The sequence below is a fragment of the Tripterygium wilfordii genome, chromosome 11 (genome assembly GCF_013401445.1).
Source record: "Tripterygium wilfordii isolate XIE 37 chromosome 11, ASM1340144v1, whole genome shotgun sequence".
In the NCBI taxonomy this organism is placed as follows: domain Eukaryota; kingdom Viridiplantae; phylum Streptophyta; class Magnoliopsida; order Celastrales; family Celastraceae; genus Tripterygium; species Tripterygium wilfordii.
In genome coordinates this window covers 10,484,202-10,510,853 of record NC_052242.1, presented here as the reverse complement: position 1 = coordinate 10,510,853, position 26,652 = coordinate 10,484,202, and the positions used below count along the sequence as shown (strand labels likewise).

The window sequence follows — 26,652 nt, the reverse complement described above, 5'->3', positions numbered from 1 at the left end:
TGTGCGTGTCCTTTTGTTTGTGTTATTTGATTTTTTTTGGGGTTAATTATACTTTACAAACATCGAAAGATATGACTTTTTATATTTTACTCATTCAAATAAATTTTGTTACGAACTGGTCATCCAATCTTTTTTAAGGGTTAATTATACTTTACAAACATCGAGCAGATTTGATACTGTTTCGGTCAAGGTTCTCGTTGATGTGACATCTAGTTAACTATTATTGGTCAATATATACTTACGTGGTCATATAAAATATTTTTTAAAAAATAATTTGGATTGACTTTGGCATAATTTTTTATTTATTTATCTCCTTCATCCTTTATTTCCTATTCTACTTCATCTTCTTCGTATAAGTAGACAAGATTCCTCAAAATCAAAATCAAGAAATGGTGATGGACAAACAATCTTGAGCAGAAGTCACAGCTCAAAAATCATCATAGAACTTCCAAGCTAAATCCGCACCCACAACTCTCTTCCCCATCACCCCTTACCAGATCTCTAAACCACGATTTGACCCACATATGGGTTCCTTTTGGGATCACTTCGAACTCACTTCTCGAAGAGAGAGTTTCAAGCCAACAAAAAAAAAAATGACATAGGCCTCGCTTGCATGCCTTGTGGCAAACTAGACTGAAGTTGAAAAAGTTGAACCCAATTTCTTCACTTGTAGTCCAGGGCTTTGTTTGGCATTGAGCTTCGGCTTGCTTTCCTGGTCATGGATTAAACCTCTGCTATCCTAATTCAGTCTATAGGCTTTGGTTTAGGTATGTTGGGGCGTGAGACAAGCTTCGTAGGACCATCAAGGGTAAGGCCAATTCCGAAATAAAAAATTGCATTTGATCCCTGTCCTTCCATTCACGTTAAAGGTCCTACCTTTTCTGTCTCTCATCACCTGCCCTACATACCCACCACCGCCACGGCGCCACCCGTCCTCAGCCCTTCACAGCTGTCTCCTTTCTTCATTGGTGCCGTCAGGTCCTCCCCTGCATACCAAGCATTCAGCCATTCACGTAACAAGGTAAACAACACCCCCACAAATTCTCTCTCAATCCAGCTGCAAAACCACTTTCCTTTGCCCAACCGGTCCTTGAAAGGACTAGCCCCAAGATTACCAGCAAACCATCTTCAATTTCTTGAATGGGTTCAAGAGATCTATGGTCGCTGCCGTCACTACTCATATCTGGAGCTGCTAAGGTTTCGTGCCCCATTGGCAAACATTAGTGGGTGGAAGAGGAAGAATCCGGTGGAGCTACTCAGATTTGGCGACACAACTCTGTTAACAGAAGGGCATCTAAGGTATGAAAACCTGTCTAGGAAGAATGTACCGAAACATCATACTAGCCTGAAAGCGCTGCCTTACTAGAATAATGTATGAGGATGGACAGATCGAGTGCATTTCCACACCTTATTAGAGAAAGGGGGGGTGGGAGATTTTTATCAGGTAACTCGGAACCCGGGCCCAGTAACCTGAAAACCGGTGGTCCGGGATTCGGTAACCCGGTTAACTCTTAACAGAATCACAGATCGGGTGACTTAACTTTTGAAAAATCCAAGGTCGGGTCAAATCCGGTCTGATAATTCGGAACTCGACCTGATGGACACCCCTACATACTTTTTTGTTTTTCGTTCCAAGTGTTAGCAAACTACATACTTTTTGTTTTTCGTTTTTGTTCTTATGTTTATTTTCATTTTGAAATTCCTGAGTTGCTTGAGTTTTGTTATTCTCATTTCTCAAATTATTTTATGATTGGTTTTGTTTATCTTAAATTATTTTATTTTTTAAAATTATCTCTTTATCAAAAACGAATATCTTAATTAGATTATCAAATTTAATAGTTCTATGACTAAGATATGATAATCCACAATCATTAAAACAACTGATTATAAAACATATTATTCATTTTGCTTGTTCTCTCACGAATATAAAATAATATATATAATTCAGTTAAAATTATTGTAGTATTGCATGCAAAGTTATATTTATTGGACTAAATCCTTGCCACGTGACAAAGAGAGGAGAGATAAGTGAAAGTAAAGAGTTTTTTTTTTAAAAAAATTTTAGTATATTTTTTTCTTTCTTTTTAAGTATCGTTTTTTCAACTCTAATCTATTGTTATTTATTTATTAGTGTTATTATTGTTATCATTTTTCAAATCTAATTTGGTTCATGCTCAATGTATTTAATATAATTTGTTACAGATATGAGATGACCCAAAAATGGATTGTACGTGATGGAGGAGTATGTGACTACTAGGTATGAGGATGCAACTCAAATTCTGATAAAAGTAGGCATAATTCCTGATGGTAACTTCCTGGTAATTGAATACTAACTTTATGGTCATTGACTTTCCAGTTATCAGATACCCGGTGAGAGAAGCAAGCCAGCCGACCCTTTTTGTATAACCAATACCTGATACCCAGTCCTGTGAGCAAGCCAGTACGGAAAGCCAGTCCTGTGATAACCCATCCCGGGCAAAGGTACGTACTCTATTCCATCCATTCCTGCTGAGCCTGACGGAACGGAACCTAAAAGATAATAATCGTATTCATATTTCCATGGAAGTTTTCCTATACCAGTTAGATGGTTGTGGGAAAGATTTAAACAATATATTGTTTCCCTCCCCATCTCCCACACCCACTCAGGAACTCGTTATTATTAAGCAATGTTTTCAAATGCATTTTCAAGGCGCGTTGCGAAAAGTTTTTGGTTGAAAACGTACTGATACTTTTCCAACAAAACGTGCGTTTTATTGTGAAAAGCGTACGAGACGGTGCGTTTTATTGGGGCGTGTGGTGCCCAAACGATGCCATTTTAATTGTCTTGTAAGGCTAAGTGGCTAATAGGGGCGTAAAATGGCCGGGCCGAGCCGGGCTTCCGTTTGCTCGGGCTCGGCCCTTGACTTCTGAGTTAAGCTCGCGCTTGGCCCGGGCTTAACAGTGAGCCCAAAACCTGGGCACAAGACGGTCCTATTATAAGCTCACGAGCTCGAGATGGGCTCACGGGCCCACATCCAATTGTTTGCACTGAAGGCAATTGAAGCTGCACCACTATAAAGACAAGGGGATATGGCCTTGCTTTTATAGAAAAATTATGAATTTAAAATTGGTATCTTCCGATGTCGGACCAAATAAACTACACTACACGCATACATATAAACACACACGCATACATATAAACACAGACAACTACACCCATACAAGGCACATATAAGCACACACTACAGCCACTGACGCAAGCATATATATATAATATACAAGCTATACACATGCATATATAAAAACACACACACATACATATACGACTACATACAACGTATACATATATATAGATACACACATATAAACACACACACGCGTACATATATAACCACACGCACACACTTATATACATAATTTTGAATAAACACACACGCATATATATATATATATATATTATTTATATAAAAAAGCCTTAGAGCTTACGAGCTGAGCTTCTCAAAGCCTTAGCTCGACCCTAAATCCTAAACGAGCCCTAAAGTCGAGTCCTACCTCGGCCCTAACCCTTAAAAACACGAGCTTGAGCCGAGCTCTTATCGGCCCACAAATAGCCATGTTCGCTTACACCCCTAGTGGCTGACTAGGGTCTCAACGTTATAGGAAACAAACACGAAGCACACTGATTTCACAACTCCAGGTCTCTCACTGTCTCGCATACGGCATACCTAGGCTACTATTTCAGCAAGAAACACAGCGGCAGGTCTATCACAACTCCAGTCGATGCTCTCGCGGCAGCAGCAGAAACGGAAGGACCAAAGGAAGGTGGATGATGTTGATGACGACGAGGATGTCGCGCTTATGTTTCCTCTGCTGGCTTTGTCTCCTCTTGGTTACCTCCTTGTTCTCTCTTGGCTTCCTCCTTGTTCTCCCTTCACGAAGCTTCTGGTTTTCTCCTCTCTCAGTATCAGACTCGGACCCTAGAGCCTAGATTGGATCATTCTTATTCTATGAAGTCTTGGGCTTATACTTGTTCTTATCTGGCTTGCTCAACTTTATTTTGTGGGCCTGGTCCGCTTGTGTGTTATTCAAGCCCTCACTACATTTTATTCAAATGCTTTAACTTAATATTCCCTCTCTTTTTCTATTATATTTCTGTATTTTTTAATATAAAAAATATTTTTCCCGAAAAACTTACACCCCAACGCATCAATACTTACGCCTTGCCTCGTGAAGACGACAACGCACCGCCTTACGTTTTCGCATTTGAAAACACTACTATTATGGATCAAAGTATCCAATGAGGGGAGTGTATACAACCAAGATGGAATGGCATCATTTAGAGAGTTAAAAGACAATTCTATGGAATTAGTTTTGAAAGATTTGATAGGTTAAGAAAGGCGTCTACCAGTTGGTTATTTTGAAGGAATAGAAGTCTTAGTTGTGTGAGGTTTTCAAGTGAAGATGGTATCTCACCACTAAGATTGTTGGATGTGAGGTCTAGCATCTTGAATTGCGTAAGGTTCCCAATAGAGTCAGGAATCAATCCTGTCAAATTGTAGTTGTTAAGAGTCAAATACTCCAAGGACAACAAATGGTTGTTTGTTTCTAGAAATTAGCTCCTGATAGGCATGTCTTGGATATGTAAGTTCCAGGGAGGAGTGCTTCAGTTAGACTTTGAAAAAATAACGGTGAGGCCTTCAGTGAGTGAATGTAGGTTTGGCGTGTGGAGAATGTGGTATGGGAATTCTCCTTGCAATCCATATTCATGAAGATTAAGATATGTCAGCAAGGAAGAGAGATTCACCAAGGAACTTGCACTAACTGAGGACATATTAACACCGCAAAGGAGAAGTTCTTGGATAACTACAAAATTATGAGCAAACTTTCTCAATGTAGGTGCGTCAAGCTTGAAATGCAATGAACAGAGATCAAGCAAAATAAATCTGGATAGATAGGATATCTCTGATGGGACTTGGCCTGACAATCTGAATGACTGAGGTTCAGATGTGTCAAACTCTAGAATCAGCCAAACTCAACAGGAATACTAGAGTTTTTAAAGTTATTATAGGAAAGACTTAGACGTTGAAGGTGCCTGGGGAGGAATAGGCTGCAGTTGGAAGATAATGTGCTCTCAAGCCAACTGCAACTGAGGTCAAGACCAATCACTTGACCAGTGATCATATCACAACTGACCCAATCACTTGTGCTTTGACACAAAATCAAAGCACAAGGGGTTCAATTTTTACAAATTCAAAATGATGGGTGGATGTAAAATGGTCCCAACCACAACCACATGGGGTGTCGATAACATTTGACTTTCTAAATATGTATGGTTTATCCGATGCTTTTAAGCCCCAAGACAGACATTTTCTCATCAATGTTATGAAGCAAATAAATGCATACTTCTAATTTTCGTATTCATCTTGGTATCCTAATGCCTACTTCCACCGAGTCACCAACCTCTTTTGATCCCACTTGTTGTGCCAGCATGCAGGCTTGTTAGCAACCCTTATCAGGTCTTCATTTGTAACACTAAGTTGGCAAAGTATTTTCCTCCAGCGTTGCCCAATACCTCTTTCAGTTATTGTCCGTTCTGGGTACGTGGAACCGGCTAACTGCGGAAGAGTCAGTTAGGATGTAACAGTCCATCCCTCCGCGCTAATAATACTTTGTCCACTTTTGGCCGGCTCATGTGCCCGCACAGCATTAACTTCCTAATCCCACCATCAATCAATACTAGTTTGAACCTAGCAAAAATATACTACAATAGAAAATTGGGCATATTATATTTGCATTTCATATCTTCCTAAGGTTGTTATGGTAGTGGTAAATTATCGATTACTGTACCGTTACCGACCCTTTGGCTGCAAAAATGACACTATAGTGGTATACATATTTAGAAGACCAAATGTCATGGACAACCCCTGTGACTATTGTTGGGACCATTTTTACATACATCCCTCGTTTTGAATTTGTCAAAAATTGGACTCCTTGTGCTTTGATTTTGTGTCAAAGCACAAGTGATTGGGTCAGTTATGATATGGTCATTGGTCAAGTGATTGGTCTTGACCTCAGCTACAGTTGGCTTGAGGGCACGTTATCTTCCAACTACAGCCTATTCCTCCCTAGGCACCTTCAACGTCTAAGTCTTTCTTATAACAACTTTAAAAACTCTAGTATTCCTGTTGAGTTTGGTTGATTCTAGAGTTTGACACATCTGAACCTCAGTCATTCAGATTGTCAGGCCAAGTCCCATCAGAGATATCCTATCTATCCAGATTGATTTTGCTTGATCTCTATTCATTGCATTTCAAGCTTGATGCACCTACATTGAGAAAGTTTGCTCATAATTTTGTAGTTATCCAAGAACTTCTCCTTTGCGGTGTTAATATGTCCTCAGTTAGTGCAAGTTCCTTGGTGAATCTCTCTTCCTTGCTGACATCTCTTAATCTTCATGATTATGGATTGCAAGGAGAATTCCCAGACCACATTCTCCACATGCCAAACCTACATTCACTCACTAAAGGCCTCACCGTTATTTTTTTCAAAGTCTAACTGGAACACTCCTCGCTGGAACTTACATATCCAAGACATGCCTATCAGGAACCAATTTTCAGAAACAATCAATAATTTGTTATCCTTGGAGTATTTGATTCTTGGGAACTACAGTTTGACAGGATTGATTCCTACCTCTATTGGGAATCTTATGCAACTCAGAATGCTAGACCTCGCATCCAACAATCTTAGTGGTGAGATATCATCGTCACCTAAAAACTTCAAACAACTAAGACTTCTATTCCTTCAAAAAAATAGACTGGTAGGCCCCTTTCCTAACATGTCAAATCTTTCAAAACTAAATTCCATAGATTTGTCTTCTAACTCTCTAAATGGTACCATTCTATCTTGGTTGTATACCCTACTCTCCTTGGATATTTTGATCCTTAATAGTAACCAGTTCACTTGTCCTATAAGTGAATTTGAGCATAAGTCCTCAAGACTTCTCGATTTAAGTAATAACAAGTTGGAAGGATTCGTTCCAAGATCTAGCTTTGATTTTGTTAACCTTACTGATCTTGATATGTCATTGGACATGTTCTTGAATCTATCAGTAACCTACAATATCAAACCTAATTACTTGTTACCCAAGTTGACATATTTTTTTTTTCCTCCTACAACTTAATCAAATTTTTTTAATTTCTTGAGAGGCTCAAAAGTCATAGAAGGCTTAGAGCTTTCTAATAATAGAATTCATGGGTAGATTCTGAGTGGATGTGGGAGGTGGGGAGGGAAACAATGTATTATTTAGTTAAGTTTATTTTAAAAAAAAAACTAAACTAAAAATCATTTTAGTTAAGTTTTTTTTTTTCCTTTAAATAATGCCCTAAAACGATTTTAACCGTAAACTATTTCTCGTTCTTTGTGGACACAAACTAAAGTTTCTCTTCTTGAACTATACATGTATTAAATGGGGCCTAAGTAGCTCTCATTTTTTTTAGGGAGTTGTTTTGTTTCTTATTGAGGCAAATTTTTGTTATTTGTCGGCGAGATGTTGAGATGGGGATTGGGATATTCGATTGATGGTGATATTTTTGGAGGTAAGTAGGGCATCTCTCTTTACTGCCACTCCTATCCTAGTAAAAGGGACACATATTTGCACACATGTTTGTAACAAAGCTAAAGGATTAAATGTTTTCCAATTGTATTAATTCGTATGTGTTACAATATGTATATATATATATATATATATATAAGACTGTAAACATACAAGGTTAAATACATGTAACAAATTCTATCTTGCTGTTACTTAATTCATGAAGATAAAATAGAGGAGATAGAGTTTGTTGTGGCTGCTGTTACTGAAGCTCTCTAATTTGGAGATAAGATTGTTGATGCTTCCAGTGTTTATTGAGATAATGCTGAAGTTTCAGTTTCTGTACACAGTTCACTAACAGTATGTGTGTGTATGTATACCTATATGTAAAACAGAGGTTCAAACAAGTGTTGATATTATTTTGACAGCTGAATTGTTAAAATTTTCAGTTTAGATAGTCCCATCTGGAACCTTAATCTTGTAAGCAACTGAACCAATTCTTTCAAGCACCTCATAAGATCCATAAAACCGTAGATGCAGCTTAGTGATAGAGTGAGATGCCAAAGACGAGAGTTGATAAGGCAAGAGCTTCTGGTAAACTAATTATCCTTCTTAAACTCTCTATCAGTGCAATGCTTGTTTGCTTGGTTATGCATCCTTTCTTGAGATAACTGAAGCTTATGCTTTAATACAACATGCGTATTATTCCTCTCCAATAGAGCATGCTCCAAGACAGCTAATTTTGCTAAATAATCCTAACTCATAACTAGAAATGTATGCTGGAGTATATCCATATAATAATTCAAAGGGTGAAACCTTGGTAGCTGTATGATAAGACGTATTACAGCTCCATTTGCCCAAGTCAACCAATCCAACCATTTCTTAGGCTGAGAATCAGAGAAACACCTCAAATCAGTGTTATCAAAACCGACTCAGGCTGTCGATCGGATTAGTTGAACCGGTGCTTTTTGGTGAGGCCGGGTCAATTATGTTGTTGAACCAAGCAAGCAATTAAACCATGAGGAATCATCAAAACCCGTATGGCCGGTAGGTTTAACCTCTAACTTGGAGTTCAAGGTTAGCGTTTGAACTAATTTTGATGGGTATTAATATTATTGCGTTGGCCACTGCAGTTCAAGGTTAGTGTTTGAACTTATTTTCTTTAATTTTACTAATAGATAGTCCCAATGTTAGCTTTTTGGAGGGGGAATTGACTCTCAGGAAAAAAAAAAGGACATTGCTCATGATACTAAACAAACAGGCAGATGAGGAAAATCATAATTTGATCGAGCATCATGATGATTTACCCGATGAAGAAGGTTAGTGATATTTGATTTACTACTACTTTTTTTCAGTCACTACTTGGGGATTATTTCGTCAAAACCTATTCATATTGGTCCAAATAGGTCCCAGACTTTAATTCAACATCAACCCAAGATTTGTGTGTTATGTAGATTAGCTTACAACATGTTATTTGCAACTTCCTTTCAATGCATGTGGTCATCTTAGTGCGATTCTTTTACTTGAAATCAATTTATAATGTGCTTTTGGATTTTATATTTAAGATAAATTTGATGCTAGAGTCATCAGAACTTACAAATGTTCTAAATTTTTTTTCTATATATTGTAATTTCAAGCCATTTTCTTAGGATTTCACTGTAGTATAGGTTGAATAAAAACATTGGATACCCACAGAAGAGGTCGAATGATGAATTAAATTATGTATGTGGAGTCTGTGAATGGTGTTAACATGACAAGTATCACATGAAGGGTTAATTAAAAGAAAGAGGTTTTGAGCAGCTATTCATTTCTATTTTTATTTCAGACAGGGAACAATTACCCAAGGAGAAAAATGGATGGAAAGGTAGATAGATATCGAGGACGATTGACGGGGAACAATTAAATATCGTGGCACCAACGGGGCAGTTATTTTGACAAACTTATCTTATCATTTAATTTTTTTTTTTATTCCTTATCTGTTGTAAATTGTAATGTTTTTTTCTGCTTTCTTGCAGATCATGGAACCACCACATTCTAGCTACACAAACAAACTGCTTTGAGTTTTGAGAGGCTAACCAAAATACAAAACTTCTTCTACTGGTATTATTGTCAATCTACTTACGTTGTTATCTAATTATATTTTTATATTCACTTTTTTGATATCTCATACGTGTGATGATTTGTTATGTATATATCTAGGTTTTGGTGCAATAGATTTTATGCAATAGATTTGTAATGTCTATCAATAAATGGTTGTTCTATATTTATCAACATATTAGCGCTAATTTTTCATTCAATGAGAAATTTTCCATGCCAGAACAACCTTGCTTTGCAATAATGCTCTTATATTTTTCATTTTCATTGGTTGGCCAATATGGATTTGCAATTGTGCTTTTCTAATTTTTGTTATTGCTTGGCTTAATAACATATGCCAGAAAAGTATGTCGACAATTATATTGTTGTGACTGTTCGTGCTACCATCACGAGTATTCAAAAAATAAATGCGGATGGTTTTACTTTACAGGCGAGGTTTGTAAGAAGAAGCTTATTCTTACTTTTTCACTATAAGTTATGCAACACGAACTCAGTTTTTCCTACTACCAGGTATTCGCATCGTGATTATAGTAACTTTTTCTCTGATATGCTTTAGTTTACTAGCGATGCCTAAGGAAAGACATGTTCCTGCAGTTTCAAGGTTGAGGATCAGGTGTCCGACGATACGAGTAAAGCTATTTTCACAATGTTTGATACAGAGTTGCAAAGGATTGTTGGTTACCTTCATCTCAGCTGATAGCCCAAGCGGTGATTCAACGTCTGAGATTCCTCCTCAACTCAAGTATCTCAAAGGTCTTCGTACATGTTTCAACTAAAAGTAACAGATTTGTTATGCACGAGAACAAAGAATATACAATATTAAATTTATTAGATACTGATCTTGACGTCATGGTTGGGGGTGCAAGTGCATTCTAAATCAAATTAGAAGAACCAGAAAAGAAAACCAATGAGGTATTATTATTATATATGAAAAAAAAGTATGTATAAAAATTATTTTAGATTCTTAAGCTATAGGCGTTTTGATGTATGTTACTACTGAATATAAAAAACTCTCTTGAAATTCCATAGAGTTGGAGAAAGACGATTACTCGCAAATGAATTTCTGCGGAAAATGTTAAAGACGTGTTTTTGCGAATTTCTACGGAAAATGTTAAAGACAAATGTTAAAGAAAGATCGGAAGAGGTGAGTTGTTCTTGCATCTAGAGTTACGTTTATCTTGATGCATATAAAGGCTTGACTACGTGGATTGCCTTGCCTCAATGATAGTAAACATTTTTTTTCCCTAATCATTAGGACGATACTGTTGATGGGGAGATTGCAAGTAAGAGGGATTAGAAAAATGCCGATAATGTTGTGGAAGATGACACCTTAAAATCTAACAAATAAAACTCAAAGAAAAAAGAGCATACCCGTACATTGTACAGATCCCGACTAGTATATATATATATATAGCTATGCTTCACAAGCAAGATTTGCAGTACTTTTATAAGAGAGAATTGGGTGAAGTGTCGACTTCAAGGAGGAGCATATATATATGCTAAAATATTACAATAATATATAATAAACAAAGGAAAGAAAAAGAATATTACAATCATCAACCAAAGTCTTCCCACCGGCATTACCATTTTCTAATCGATGTAAATAAATGAATTTAAAAGTTATTAAAAATTTAAAATAGGTGTTCAATCTCCTCAATTTATACCTTCAATCATTTTAATAAATAATAACTGTCAGCAATTGACGATGTCAGAAAAAGTCTCTCTGACGGTCTCTTTGGTATTTGAGTGATGATGCATTTTTCCTCGTACAAATCTCATCTTGTCTAATAAACTCGAGCAATTGTGGAGTGATTGAGTTGATTTTTTTAACAACTCCCATTGGGTACCAAGGAAAATCTTGCATTACTCAAATTAAAATATTGTCACACACCCTTCTAGCTTTTTTGAGATGTTATTTTCAAAATATTTTTATAAGATTATAATATTATAAAATTTTATTATTATTTATTAAAAGGATTAAAGATTTAAATTGTGGAGATTGAACGTCTATTTTTAAAATTTTAATAACATTTAAATCCATTTATTTATATCCATCTGAAAATGATAGTGCAGGTGGGAAGGCTTTAGTTGATGATTGTAAGATTCTTTTTTTTCTTGCTTGCTTAATTTCATTATATGTGATTGTAATATTTTAGCATATGTTTACCCTTGAAATTGACACTTCACCCAAAATACCTTATAAGAGCACTGCAAATTCTGCCTGTGGATATCGTGCTTAGTTAGAGCATTTGCAATGGTAATTTTTTGTTGGGGTAACAAAATGTATTGAGACAAGTGTTTTGCAGATGTGGTTGGGTATTTTGTTGATGTGCTTAGACCAACAAAATGTATTTGTACAATAGTGTAAATTTGTTGATTTTATTTTTGATATAATAGATGTGGGGCCTAGTATTGATTTTGATGTAAATGTGATTGTGTTAGAGGTAAGACTCATGTGAAGAGCAAACATGGGGGCATGGCAAACTTCATTAATTTCCTATGTTGATCCTAGCAAATTTGGGCCAAGAAAAGTGTATCATTGCAATTGTCCTTATATATAAATATGTGTAAACATCTATCCCTTTACGAAGTTGTATTTTAGAGAATCAAATAATGCATAAGAGAAGGAAGGAAGTAGCAGGAGAAAATAGAGAGAGAATAAGTAGTTTTTTTGGAAAGAGGACAAAAGCCTCATATTCATTGATAAACCACCACACATATATAAAGCAACTCCAATCTCTCCCTAAAGTTAAAGGTAGACGATTACAGAAGAAAAGCAGCTAGACAGAAAAGAGAAAAAACCAGAAAAAGCAAAACAAAATAAGAAAAATAACATGCAAGAGACGCAATAAACTGCTGCTAACTGCTTCCATGGTCGCATCGATCACCATCTACCAAGGGCTGAAATTCCACCTGTCCAGCTCTGAAAAACTTGAACAAGCAAACCCTTAGAAGGACAAATGTCATATTCGTTTCATGAGTCACAAAAGGACAAATGCGCCCACAAACATATCTATATCTATATCTATATATATATATAGAGAGAGAGTAAGTAGTTGAAATGTCATATTTATTTCAATTCATTACTTCCCCTTCATAAATAGATATATAGGTAGTGCTGTAAATCCACAACCCCATACACACCAATAATATTATCCGTTCTAGGTTGTCCAGTTCCCGTGGATACATCGGATCCACGCTCCTTTGTTTCACCTTAGACCCAAGTAAGTGGGCTAGACCCAATTCACTCAAGCCTAGAAAAAAGTCTTATTAGTGGTTTAAGGTGGGATTGACCTTATAAAAGAGTCATTAAAGAGTTTACTTGAAATTTGAAAACGTTCAAATGGTACTTCCTTGGAGATAAAACGGTTGACAAACACACATCACAAAACTAAATTATAATGAGCATCATTAATTACCGTTATTTGATACTTGAATTAACCTATGTTATCAAGTATTATTAGGTGTCCACCATCAAGTAAACATTCTAACTCCTACACTCTAAATTGTTTATTGAGCAAAAGGCAGAGCTCCTACCAATGAGTCATCCTCCCTAACTATATTCAGTACTAACTTGAGCATCAGAGAGGCCTCGAACACACCCTCAGAGCTCTACCGTAGTTTATGTTTGTTCCCTATGCTAGAAAGAAGGCAACAAATCAAGAAGGAATGAATTGGTCTAACTGTATGATTCATCTAATAGGGTCAATTCTATTTATGACATCATCAAGCATGAATACACGAAACTCAAAATGAACTAAGATGTGCAACACATCATGCATTTGAAATTATTTAACTTTTTTTTCAAACTTCACATCTAAATTTGTTGAGATAAAAAAAATTGATATTTATAGGCATGGTAGAAGGTTCTTTCTTTTAATCAAGGTAACCGCGTGGCTTAGGTGTCGTGTAATACTTGCATTTTTGGACCATTGATGCGTAATGTAATTTTATTTTATTTTTGTTTGAAATACGCATATAGCACCATCTTCATTGATAGAGAGAGACAACTTACAACCATTTGATTGATAGACCCAAACAAAGTCTAAACAAACAAAAAGTAAATTTATTGGAATTATTTTTTGAAATAGGCATATAGCCCCATCTTCATTAATAGAGAGACAGCTTATTACAACCACTTAATTGACAGACCCCAACAAGGTCTAAACAAACAAAAAGTAAAGTTATTGGAATTATTTTTTGAAATCGGCATATAGCCCCACTTCATTGATAGAGAGACAGCTTACAACCACTTGCGTTTTTGAACCGTTGTGTAATGCAATTTTTCATATTTAACTTATTTTTATGTAGCACCCGGCTCGAGTAGATGGGACTCAAGTCTTTACAATATCAAGTTTGGTGGTGCTCGACAAGCTACCGAGTGGCAATGTGACTAATTTTCTTGTCCCATGTCGCCTAGGGAAAGATATAAAGTGCATAATATAATCAACTTTTTACATATAAGGACAACCACCGAAGAGGGAGACCTGACCAAAACCCGATTGTGTCCAAATCGACTCAAACCTGACCCGACCGAAAAAGAGATTTTCGGCGCTTAACGTGTTTTGTGGCCTTGTTATGGTCGGAACGGCCATTGCGATCCGGGTTTTACTACCTATTTTAAGAGAGCATTTTGTCTCTTGGCTGAAGAAAATAAATTTTTGTGCATAATTTAAATTATAATAGGATTATCTCTTGATTAATTAGAATAGAATAGCAGAATTGATAGCAATGAATTGAATATATTTTGATTCTCAATTATTATTAAATAAAATCCTTACTATACCACCCTTTAAATCAATTTTGAAATGAAGAGTTCTAGCAGGCATGATAAAATTGTGAGAAAATTAGAGTTTACATGGCCTGTAACAAAAGAAATTTAGCTTTGACCATTCTTTTTACATGCCCAAATTCAAAAATCTTTAAGGTTAAATTATTTCTACATTAGACAAAATAGCATCTACATTTTTTGCTTAACTTTGTATGTTTATGTGCAAGTTTTACAAAAAATTATAATTGATGTACAAATATTTAAGAAAAATATACAGACTTTTGTAAATTATTTACATGTGTTTTAACCAAATGTGCAAGTTTGCATAGCTAATGTATAACATTTGGGCCTCTTAGTCCATGGTTACCTTTATTCACATCCAATTTGAGTTGATCCGGCCCGGTAAAAAGTACTCTACCAAAAATAACCTCTTAGACTGTGTACTTTACCAAAATAACCTCAAAATCCTATCAAATTATCAATTACTCCCCTTTGACAGATTCCTTGTACACAATACAATACAATACAACTGAAATGAAACTGAAGCAACTGTAAACAACAATTGAAGCACCAGCAGCATTGTCCAGAACTGAAAATCAAGAAATTCAAAATAGTAATTCTGCTCTTAAGCCCCACTGCTTGCGTATCCAAAAATAGTAGTGCTCTGATTGATGCCCTTCTTGAATTGTTGTTAGGAGGAACCTCTGGAGTTTGGTCACAAGCTTTTCCTATTCTGTTTTGTTGCCTCTTTTGCAGCCTTATATACTTGAATATTGACAAAATCTGGGATCTCTTGCAAGAGCAAGACAACCCCAGTATTCCTCGCAACCTACAAATCTTCATCACACAGGCTCTCAGGCCAACAGTTCATGTTAATGATGATGATCGAATTTTGGCTACCACGTTGTAGCATCACCACAACATGGTTATCTTCTCTTATTCCACAAAAATGATTAGGATCAACATATAAAGAGACAAACCCAATCCCGGCGGGAGGATCCAGAAACGAATCAACATTTCTACCCTCACATTTAACTTCATGAGATCTTTCCAAGATCCCACAAAGAGAACCTCTCCCTAAAGCTAGAAGCGTAAAATTCCGTGTCATCACAGGCAGTCCCCAACTCGCAGAATTTGGTCCCCAACAAACAAGCCCCCCTCTCACTCTACCCCAACTAAACCCATCACTAGACACAACCTTCTTCATGATAAACCCCCCAAATAACATGCTTCTTCATAAGTCTCTTTGTTAAATGTAGCCAAAGAACTACTAAAACCTACATAGAGTGATATGTTATTACGGAAAAACATCAATCTTGTTTGTAGAGTTAACTCCAGGATCAAATGAGAATGTATTGATCCTATAAATGGTCATTCTTACGGTCATTTCAAGAGGGAGCTTTAACATAAGTCCAAGAAGGCATTTTTCGTTGGAGCATTTTCACAAACGGCGTATGTGCAGAATCACATAACCCATGTTTTACAAGAAAATTCAGCTTGTGTGCTCCTGATCAACCAGTTGATGCCACCTCAGGATATGTGTGTTGTTTTATCGGTTGCTACTTCTAGTGCCCGACATTGTATTGTATTTGATAAAAAAAAAATACAATACTTCTGTCCCATTGAAATTTTTTGCTAAATCATGTAAGAGAGACCAAGTCGGCAATTTCAATTTCCAACCGAAGGGTTAGCAGTTGGATTTGCGTGTTCTAGTGCTTTCTAATCTAATTTGATAATAAATGACTTTGCTAAAATCATGGTGATGAATGCGTTAGTTTTCATCCTCTTTTTTATTTTTTATTTTTTTGCAACGTTTGTTTAAGATATTTACTACGTGATAGAAAAGGACTACTCTAAGTCTAAAGACTTTACATAAATCAGGAAATAATATATGTTCAAGGTAAGGCAACAAACTATCCACAGGGCAACAAACTAACTACAAATCTCTCAATAAGTAGGTTAATTAATTAATTGCACATAATATCTCGAATGAGAAGAAAAAAAGTCTCGCCCTATCTAACTTAAGGCGCTCGAAGAAATCAAACCTTTTTTTTGGTCTAAGTAGATTCTAAGACTATAAATTCCTATGTTTGTTCTTTTTTAGTACTTGACGCGTTGCATTTACTTCATGCATGCGTTGAATGCACTAAAATATAATTCTATGTCTGCTCGTTTTAAGTGGTTCAATGCACTAAAATATAATTCTATGTCTGTTCATTTTAAGTGGTTCAATGCACTAAAGCCATCATCATTAATTTAGGTCACAATTTGTCCGAATCAGTGCAATATTATCACTGACCGGTATTAGGTAAGAAGTTCATCGTGCATATGTCAACTCAAGGGCCACAAAATCTTAGTCAATACACTAAATTCATTTAACTTGGGGGAGATTGAACACCTATTTTAAAATTTTAATAACCTGTAAATTCATTTATTTGGGAAAAACTTCAGAACCGATCGATTTTAACGGCGGTTGGCCATACCACCACTACCATTAGAATCCCCTCACTGAGATGCACAATGCCCAGTCAGGTACGGCCCAAAACAACCACCGGGTATGACCGTTTTAAAATAGTAACATTGGTCGGTCAATGTTATTATTTCAAAACAGTAACATTAGTCGCCCAGGTTACCAATGTTACTGTTTCAAAACAGTAACAATGGTCTGCCAGTATTATAATTTGGAAAAAGCTTCAGATTCGGCCGATTTCGACGACAATTTACAATACTACCATCACCATTATACTCCCCTCATAAAAACGCACAATGCCCAGTTATATTTGGACCAAAACGACAGCCATAAAAAGAGATGAAAGAGAGAGAAAGACATAGTAAAGAGAGATGCAGTAGAGAGTGAGATAGATTCAACAGGAGAGAGAAAGTTGTTGTGATGAGAGAGAGATGCAGTAGAAGAGAGAAAATTATTGTGATAAGAGAGAGATGCACTAGAGAGAGAAGATGTAGTGAGGTAAGAGAGATGTAGCATATAATAAAAGAGAAAACCATATTAGATCTAATCCTTTTTTAAAAAGAACAAAAAAAGAATAAGATAAAATTTAAATTATTTAAATATTATAAAAAATAAAAAATGGACTTATGAGGGATAAAGTTTTTTGGAGTGGAGCTAAATGTAGAATAGTTTTGAAAGTAATATTAATATGTCATTTTTCATATTTTTTAATCTAATTTGGTAATAAATGACTGTGATAAAATCATGGGGATGAATGCGTTAGTTTTCATCCTCTTTTTTATTTTATTTTTTTTGCAACGTTTGTTTAAAACCGGATGCGAAACCCGCACTTTGTGCGGTCTGTAATAAAGAACTTGACTATCTCATATTAATCAACTAACATATACTGAGGAATTTGAGAAAGATTAATAAGTAAGACCAATAATGAATGGAAAGAAAGGCATACCAAAGAAAATTAAGTGAAATATAAAATAGCATACAATAGGGATCACAAAGAAAAAATCACACCCAAAAAATAAGTTCTATAAATCCTCATCTAAATGAACAATGGTTTGTTCACTCTTCACCATTACTCTGGTAGACACAATAATTTTATAAACCCTCGTCTACATGAGCCTCCTAGTAATATCATCTTCAATCATCACTGCCCTGATAGTCCAAAAGAACCATATCAAGCATTATCAACTCGCCCGACTTCAGCTTTATCGACTCAGCCCCTCAACTTGTTTTGCAACCCCATTCGTCGATGGCATCTCTTTTGGTACCGTTGAATCCAGTTGCTTCATCTCTGATTGGCAACATGCACCCATCAATCCTCTGCTTGAATACAGAACAAATGGCAAAAGAGGGACCTCAATCACATAGATAAATTTAATATGATTTAATTTGATTTAAAACAATAAATAAATAAACCTATGCAAGACGTTAAGTGTGAATGGCATTTAAGATAAATTTAATATGATTTAATTTGATTTAAAACAATAAATAAATAAACGTTACTTGTGTATGTATGTAAAACTTGATTTTTATTTAGTCTAATCTTTACCATAAATCCAAATAGCAATCATAAAGCTAATTTAGGAGCTGACGTGGCAGCACCAAAATCATTTACTTATTCAGTAATCATATTATGTATATGATATTTACTACATGATATAAAAGGACTACTCCAAGTCTAAAGACGTTACATAAATCAGGAAATAATATATGTTCAAGGTAAGGTATCAAACTATCCACAAGGCAACAAACTAATGTTGATGCTTATGGTTAATGTTGATGCTGGGTTTTCTAATGCCACGGGTTCGTATGCTATTGGGTGTATTGTAAGGAATCATGAAGGAAGGTTAATTGCAGCTTCCGCGGCTAATGTGGGTTTACTCTAGTCAGTTGAATGTGTTGAGTTAGTGGCAATCCGTGAAGGACTACGATTGGTGGTTGGTTGCCATCATGATGGAGCTGTCACAATCTAATGCGACTCAAAAGGGGCTGTGGATAGGATCCTGTCGTGTGAGTTAGGTCGGAATGAAGTTGACAACTTAGTCCGTGATATTCAAGTAGCAGGTGAAGATGTTGTAAACCTCACAGTTATGCATTGCCCTCGTTCTACTAACAAAGTAGCTCATTGTATTGCACATTTCGCACTTTCTTGTACTACCTCTTGTGTTTGGAGGTCACCTTCTGAGTCTCTGTGGCTCAAGGAAGCTGTAATGACGGACTCTCTGTCTGTTGGTTCTCAATAATATGCAGTTCTCCTTTCAAAAAATAAAAACTACAAGTCTCTCAATAAGTAGGTTAATTAATTAATTGCACATAATATCTCGAATGGGAAGAAGAAAAAAGTCTCACCAACTAAAGGCGCTTGCAGAAATCACGACTTATTTTACGGAATTATCTTAACATAATGGAAACAAGTGCCCTACAAGCAACTTAAAAGCCAGACAATGGCATACCTCCAACTAAAGTCGATTAGACTATAAATTCCATGTTTGTTCTTTTTTAGTACTTGACGCGTCGCATGTGATAAGTCTAATGTTCAATAATTCCGCATCTTTCTTGGCACAAGTGTCATATTCTCTACTAAGCTCCAAATCAGTAGTGGAGTGGTTGAGTTTTGGTTTTTACATTTTGGGAGATCCGAATTCGACAAATATGTACTTAAACTCGAGTCGTGAAGTGTGTGCATATAAAAGTTTTTCACCTGACAACATGATAAATTGAGTCAAAACCTAACGCGTCATCAAAAGGATATTGCTATCAGTTAGAATAGAACTCAGGACTCCGAGTCCATACAGTTTGACGTTATCACCCAAGTGGTTCTCAAACTCCATTGCATAAGGAGATGTGTGTTTAATGAGCGAGTTAAGCAAACTCGACTGGGTTGAGCTTGTGCTCTGGATTTCGAACTTCACAATTAGTTTAAAATTATAGAATTTACAATTTGAATCAATAGTTTGAGAGGTGTGTCACATCACACAACATTTTTGTTTTCACTTTCTAAAACTTATCTGACATTTCTCCGTCATTAATTGTGAATTTAGATATTATGGAATCTCCTTATTTACACCCTGATAGTCACTTAGTCAGTAGGGATACATTTTTTTTAGTGGAGGACTTTGTGGTTAGAAAATGGTGTAAAAAAGGATAACCAATCTTTCACAATCAAGAATAATTAATGAAACTAGGTGACCATTATCAAAGCTCCAAAGTCACGTTTTGATTTCCAATTGAAGAGGGTTTAGTACAATTGCATCTCTCTTAAGGCCTTTTTTGTTTGTTTGCAGAGAATAGTAAACACTAGCAATACTGCCCAAGAAGAAACGTATGACATGGTTTCTGTCTGAAACCACTGAGATGTATTCATGGGTGCCCACTGTTTTGTAGGCCCAAACAAACACATATGGGGCAGCTAATCACTTGAATGAGACGTGTACTTGATGCCCTTTAATTGAATCCTTCCATAAAATTAGTCTTAATGTACTAAAAAAATGAGTGAATTTTTTTGGGGTCAAATCTTATGAGCTCGGAAGATACTGAGTTATATTCTAGTTGGAAAAAACATCCATGTGGTTACATGTTGAGCTTTGATCAAACTTACATATTGTCAGATAAAAAACTTCTATGTGCACGGGATTGACAGCCCGAGTTTAGTCTATATTTGATGTCGAAATTACAATTTTATATGATGTAATTCTCGGTTTAGAAAAAGTTTAAATGAAAATTTTGCATTGTAGAGTGGAGTGTGGGCCAATCATCCAAATTGAGTATGGGAGTAGAAATAAAGCCAGCAAAGAAACAGAGACTAAGCAACAAAATACAGTGCTAAAATGGCATCATAGTTTCTGGTAGTAGTCATGCATCTGATGAGAAAATGTTGGGCATAAAAAAGTGTATGACTTGGAAGCATATGAAAAAGATGATAAAGCACCATGGAATCTTGCAACTTAATTTTTCTATGTGCTCATGCGGTTTCGAATAATTTTAGCTTTGTCTTTATGCCATGATACTACTCTCCACAACGACAAAGACACAAGAGTTAAGGGTATCTACGATGGAAACTGCAGATAGTCTCTATAGTTTCTACTGCAGCCATCAGATTTACTTTTAAGTGTGAGATCCACACTCTTTTTTATTTCAAAAAGATGATCGGACGGTCTAGTGATTCCACTACCTGTAATTTCACTACAGGTACCCTCATTCGAAATACACTAACCCTTCCTGGAAAGGGACACTAATGTCCTCGATTGAGTTTCACGGCAACAAAAGCATACCACCTTGATGCATACGATGAGCTTTTCAGCACATATGTTGAATAATAATGATAACAGATAATGTTGTAAGAATTTGTGAATAATAAACACAAATGTCTTGAATAATCTACAGTTGATTAGATAATATCACATAAAGTATATGGTAGAAGCTGACCATTTTAAACTTCATTTTAATCTACAGTTGATAACCATATGGTCTCCCGCTTAAATGGAAAGCCAAATCAAATGGGAACCTTCCGAGAAGCATAATGACATCCTTCCAACTTTAGATCTATCAAAGTCTTCAAATACATTTATCAAAGTCTTTAATCTTCATCAAACCGAGACCCATTTATCTTCATCAAAGTCTCGTCATTGTCCTTTTGTTTGCGCTATTTGTTTCTTTTTATTTGTCGATGGCTTTGAGATTTTGCTGTTACATTATGTATTATGTGACCTTACTCGAGATTTGGGTTAGTAAATTTTTTTGGTTACTCAAAGATCAAACGTTCCAAATCAATCACTAAACAAAAAATTTACTACACTTTCGTCACCCGAGCATATTATGAGAATTTTGATAAATCAACACGCTGACGTGTCGTGTTTACTGTTATAGAACCGTTAATGTGGGATGACGTGGCTTGAAGGTGTCAATGTTGTATGTACATATGGCATTAAGTAATATTTTTATTAAAATGATAATAATTAATTATTCATAACTCTATAAAAGACCACCACCTCCCAATCTCCGGTCGAATTCCACCGTATAACTCATCCACCTCTTTCTCCCAAATTCCTCCACCTCTTTTTTGCACAACAACCTTGTTCATTTTCGTTTGTTTACGATTTATTCAATTTCTTTGTTCATCATACATGAGATGAAAGCAGGTTTTCTCCTCGATAATCGCCGACGTCTCGAAGTCCGGTTTGCGACCTCTTCCTTTTGTTCTGAATTCCCCCAATGCATCCCTTCAGCTGCGCATCCACCGTTACCGACCACACCGCCTCTCCAACGAAGCCCTTGCCGGACCTCTCCGTCATGGCCTTCTCACCCGTGTGATCCGACAATCACCATAGCCGCTCCAATTCGCAAATCCACAATCATCAGAATCACATCCAACAGAACGGCATCGATGGAAACAGAGTGAGTATTGTATAGTTGGATCTTCGGGCATTTCCATGGACCTTTCATTACAAATATTTCCATACATAACGAAGAAGAAGAGGGATTTGTATTTTTTAGGTCTTGATTTTTTTTGGGTATATTTTTTCAACTTTTTTTGAAAAATACGAAAAAATATCTCAGTCACCACATGTCAGGCCACGTAAGCTAAAAATACAAATATAATAATTTTAAGTAACATCAGCTATTTAATTGTCCGAAATATTAAAAATTTGTCTGTGTGATGATTTTGAAACAAATTTAAAAATTATTGTTTCCCTCCCCACCTCCTACATCCACTCAGGAACCTATCATGAATTTTGCTAAGCCTTCTATAACTTTTGAGTCTCTCAAGAAATTAGGAAATTCGGTTAAGTTGTAGGGGAAAAAAAACAAATATGTCAACTTGGGTACCGAGTAATTGGATTTGATGTTGTAGGTTACTGATAGATTCGAGAGCTTTGAGAGCATGTCCAATGACATATCAAGATCAGTAAGGTTAGAAAAATCAAAGCTAGATCTTGGAACAAATCTCTGCAACTTGTTATTACTTAAATCAAGAAGTGTTAAAGATTTATGCTCAAATTCACTGATAGGACTAGTGAACTGGTTACTATTAAGGATCAAAGTATCTAATGAGAGGAGGGTATACAACCAAGATGGAATGGTACCATTTAGAGAGTTAGAAGACAAATCTATGGTATCTAGTTTTGAAAGATTTGACAGGTTAGGAAAGGAGCCTAGCAGTTTATTATTTTGAAGGAATAAAGGTCTTAATTGTGTGATGTTTTTGAGTGAAGATGGTATCTCACCACTAAGATTGTTGAATGCGAGGTGTAGCATTCTGAATTGCTTAAGGTTCCCAATAGGGACTGCAGTTTGACAGGATTGATTCCTGCCTCTATTGGGAACCTTACGCAATTCAGAATGTTAGACTTCATATCCAACAATCTTAGTGGTGAGATACCATCTTCACTTAAAAACCTCACACAATTAAAACTTTTATTCCTTCAAAATAATAAACTGCTAGGCTCCTTTCCTAACCTGTCCAATCTTTCAAAACTAGATTCCATAGATTTGTCTTCTAACTCTCTAAATGGTACCATTCCATCTTGGTTGTATACCCTCCTCTCATTGGATACTTTGATCCTTAATAGTAACCAATTCACTGGTCCTATCAGTGAATTTGAGCATAAATCCTTAACACTTCTCAATTTAAGTAATAACAAGTTGCAGAGATTTGTTCCAAGATCTAGTTTTGATTTTGTTAACTTTACTGATCTTGATATGTCATTGGACATGTTCTCAAAGCTCTCGAATCTATCAGTAACCTACAACATCAAATCCAATTACTCATTACCCAAGTTGATATATTTGTTTCTTTCCTCCTACAACTTAACCGAAATTTCTAATTTCTTGAGAGGCTCAAAAGTTATAGAAGGCTTAGACCTTTCTAATAATAGAATTCATGGGCAAGTTCTGAGTGGATGTGGGAGGTGGGGAGGGCAACAATGTATTTGGACAGTAATCCATAGTTTTGCCTGCCTGGTGTAAGTGTTGTTTCCATCCACATAATTAAATCGTGTACATGTAATGCATTTTAGGCCCTTCACCTTACTTATCATAACCATGGATGTTATTATACCAATGCAGATGAATGCAAAACTTTTACTCCAATTTTTTTTTATCAGAAAGTAACTTATGATTGAACACAAAAGGGTTTTCAGGCTCAGAAGCCACTAAAGCAGAAACACAAGTAGAGAATTCTTCTAAACAAACTTGTAAGCCATTAAAATTCTTAGAAAATATAGCGAGGGAGTTGATGTTTACATGTTTTAACACACTTTTGTGCTTAATTCCATTACGTTTTTGGTAATTTTTGATGGAATTAGGTTGATGTTATGGAAATTTCATGTATTTTTATTCTTGGATATATCCACGAATTGGGCCTCAAATTTTGAAAACCCATAATCCAAATTCGAGATTTAGTACTCAAGACTAAGTCACTAACTAATAAGTACAGTTGGGGTATAAAGTGAACTGGCCCGGCCCACATGCAAGCCAACAACAAATCCCTATTTCACGACAAAAATGTTTGTGGAGCTGGAGCCAAGCGATACCAAAATACCTCTTTAAATGAAATGATAATGATATACCTCTTTCAATGAAATGACATACTCAAAAAAAAAAATTCCGACTATTGAATAAAAAAGGTTACTTACAACGAAAAATTCTCTGTTTTTTAATCTTTTAAATTGTAGACATTTGTTATTTTTTTTCTAGAGATACATCGGACCCGTACAATTTTATTCCTCCAAAACCCAAGCCGCCGCAGTCACAAATCCAATGAACAAAACACAACCACTAATGAGTCAAAGTCCACCTCACTAAAGTTGGAAAAAAGCCTTGATGGATGTAAGGGAGTGGGCTTAAGTTTATAAACCACTTTTGGTTGGGAGACCCGACCGATGTGGGACTTAACAAATGCCTACCCACAAGCACTATAATTTTCTAATGGATGTAAATAATGGATTTAAAGGTTATTAAAATTTTAAAATAGGTATTCAATCTCCTCAATTTAAATCTCCAATCCTTTTAATAAATAATAATATGATTTTATAATTATTATAATTTTATAAAAAATATTTGTAAAAATAACATCTCAAAAAAGGTAGAGGAGTAGGTGCAAGTTGCCACAATATAATTAGTAATTTGCGTACAATGCATTATGCATGTCACAATAACCTGCTTGTCAAGAATATTTCTAATTTCAAGACAAAAAATAAAGCTCGAACGCATTTTTATTTGCACGACAATCCGATCAAAGTGATTCACATCCAACGATTTCAGATACTACGTAGATCGATAGTGGAATGATGTCAAAAAAATGTCTCCCTTACGATCTCACCTCCATAAACAAACCTTTTGACTCTTTCACTTCATTATAGAAAATGCATTTGCACTACATGCACAATTTGGTGGTAGCAACGACGCGAATGGTGGCTGAAAAGTGGTTTTCCAGTGGCCGAATTGTGCGGCGTGGGAAGGTAGGGAAAGAGAGAAGGAAAAATAGAGTTTTTTTTTTTTTTTTTATGGTTTTCAAACTTTTCCTTAATTCTACTTTGGCCCCTTAGACTTTTCCTTTTCCAAAATTTCACCATATATCTTTTGATTTATTTTACTATGAACCCTAATTGCATATTTACAATTAACTACAAAAATTCAAGCTTAATTCAACTAAACCCCTAAATCTAGGGTTTTACAATATCTACAAAAAGCACATTCCTACAGAATTAACAAAATCACTTCAAAGACTACCCTAATTTGTGACATACAAGGTTCATTTTGTAGATATATTTTGACTCAACATAAAGATAAAATTATTGAGTAGTTTTTCATATTTACTCCGAAATTTATCTGTAAGTGTGTGAGGTAAGAGTAACATATGAAAAAATAGCATAAGAAAGAGTATCAACATGAATTTTAAACATGTAATTTATGAGACCACGCAGTAGCTCAAGCAAGGAGTAATTAGATTTTTATTGCTATGAATAATATATATAGGGAATCCAAATCCAATCCAAATACTATAGGATTCTAATTAAGTAAAAATTTGAATTCAATGGAGTGGTTGAGTTGATTTTTCCATTTTGGGACATATGAATTCGACTAATCACCTAAATAATACCATTTTGTAACCAACCTATGTAAAATTTTGGCATAGGATGTTTTCCCAATACTTACAAGAAGCCAAGAACCCCACCATATTGGTCCTAAAACACCAAGAACAAACATACATGAGATGATAAAATCTTTCATAACAATAAATTAGTGAAAATGGATATCAAAATTAGCATTAATGTAAAATTACTCATAATCATAATCTCACGATTCATGGATAATAGAAATCAAATTTAAGGTAATTAATCTCAATTAGTAAGAATAACCAAAGTCATATCATTAAAATCTAGTACACACATAATTAAAGAATAAACCCAACATTAACAAGGGTCGTCTCCAACAAATGATGACCTCCATCTTCATTGTATGATTATATATAAATAGGTTATACAGCAGCTTCATCCTCTAGGCATGCATATAATGTTTGTGAACATTATATACATATGCATATATAGATATATATGTATAATGTTTGTAAGAAAGAATGGTCAGGTTTCGGGCAGGGCCATTGTTGGGACTTGGCCCAAATTTAATCCATGACAAAAACCCTCGTCACAAAATATTTGTGACAGCATTTTGTGAGGGATATTTGTAAACATTTGTTATTCTTTCATTGTCATATGAACATCAAGCAGCTGTATGCTACAGAGATTTTAG

At 35.6% G+C, this 26,652-nt stretch overlaps 2 long non-coding RNA genes across 3 annotated transcripts; both read left to right on the top strand.

Annotated features, from left to right (window-relative positions):
* The first annotated feature begins 370 nt into the window (after positions 1-370).
* Positions 371-4,922, top strand: LOC120008974. The gene is made up of 3 exons (XR_005470577.1): positions 371-1,299; positions 2,203-2,257; positions 2,357-4,922. It is a non-coding gene; the product is annotated as an uncharacterized LOC120008974 (long non-coding RNA).
* A 2,803-nt stretch (positions 4,923-7,725) lies between these two features.
* Positions 7,726-10,625, top strand: LOC120008578. Of its 2 annotated transcripts, XR_005470536.1 has the most exons (5): positions 7,726-8,617; positions 8,749-8,889; positions 9,396-9,670; positions 10,095-10,174; positions 10,259-10,625. It is a non-coding gene; the product is annotated as an uncharacterized LOC120008578 (long non-coding RNA). The 2 variants fall into 2 exon arrangements; XR_005470535.1 differs by having other exon boundaries at positions 7,726-8,889.
* The last annotated feature ends 16,027 nt before the right edge of the window (positions 10,626-26,652 follow it).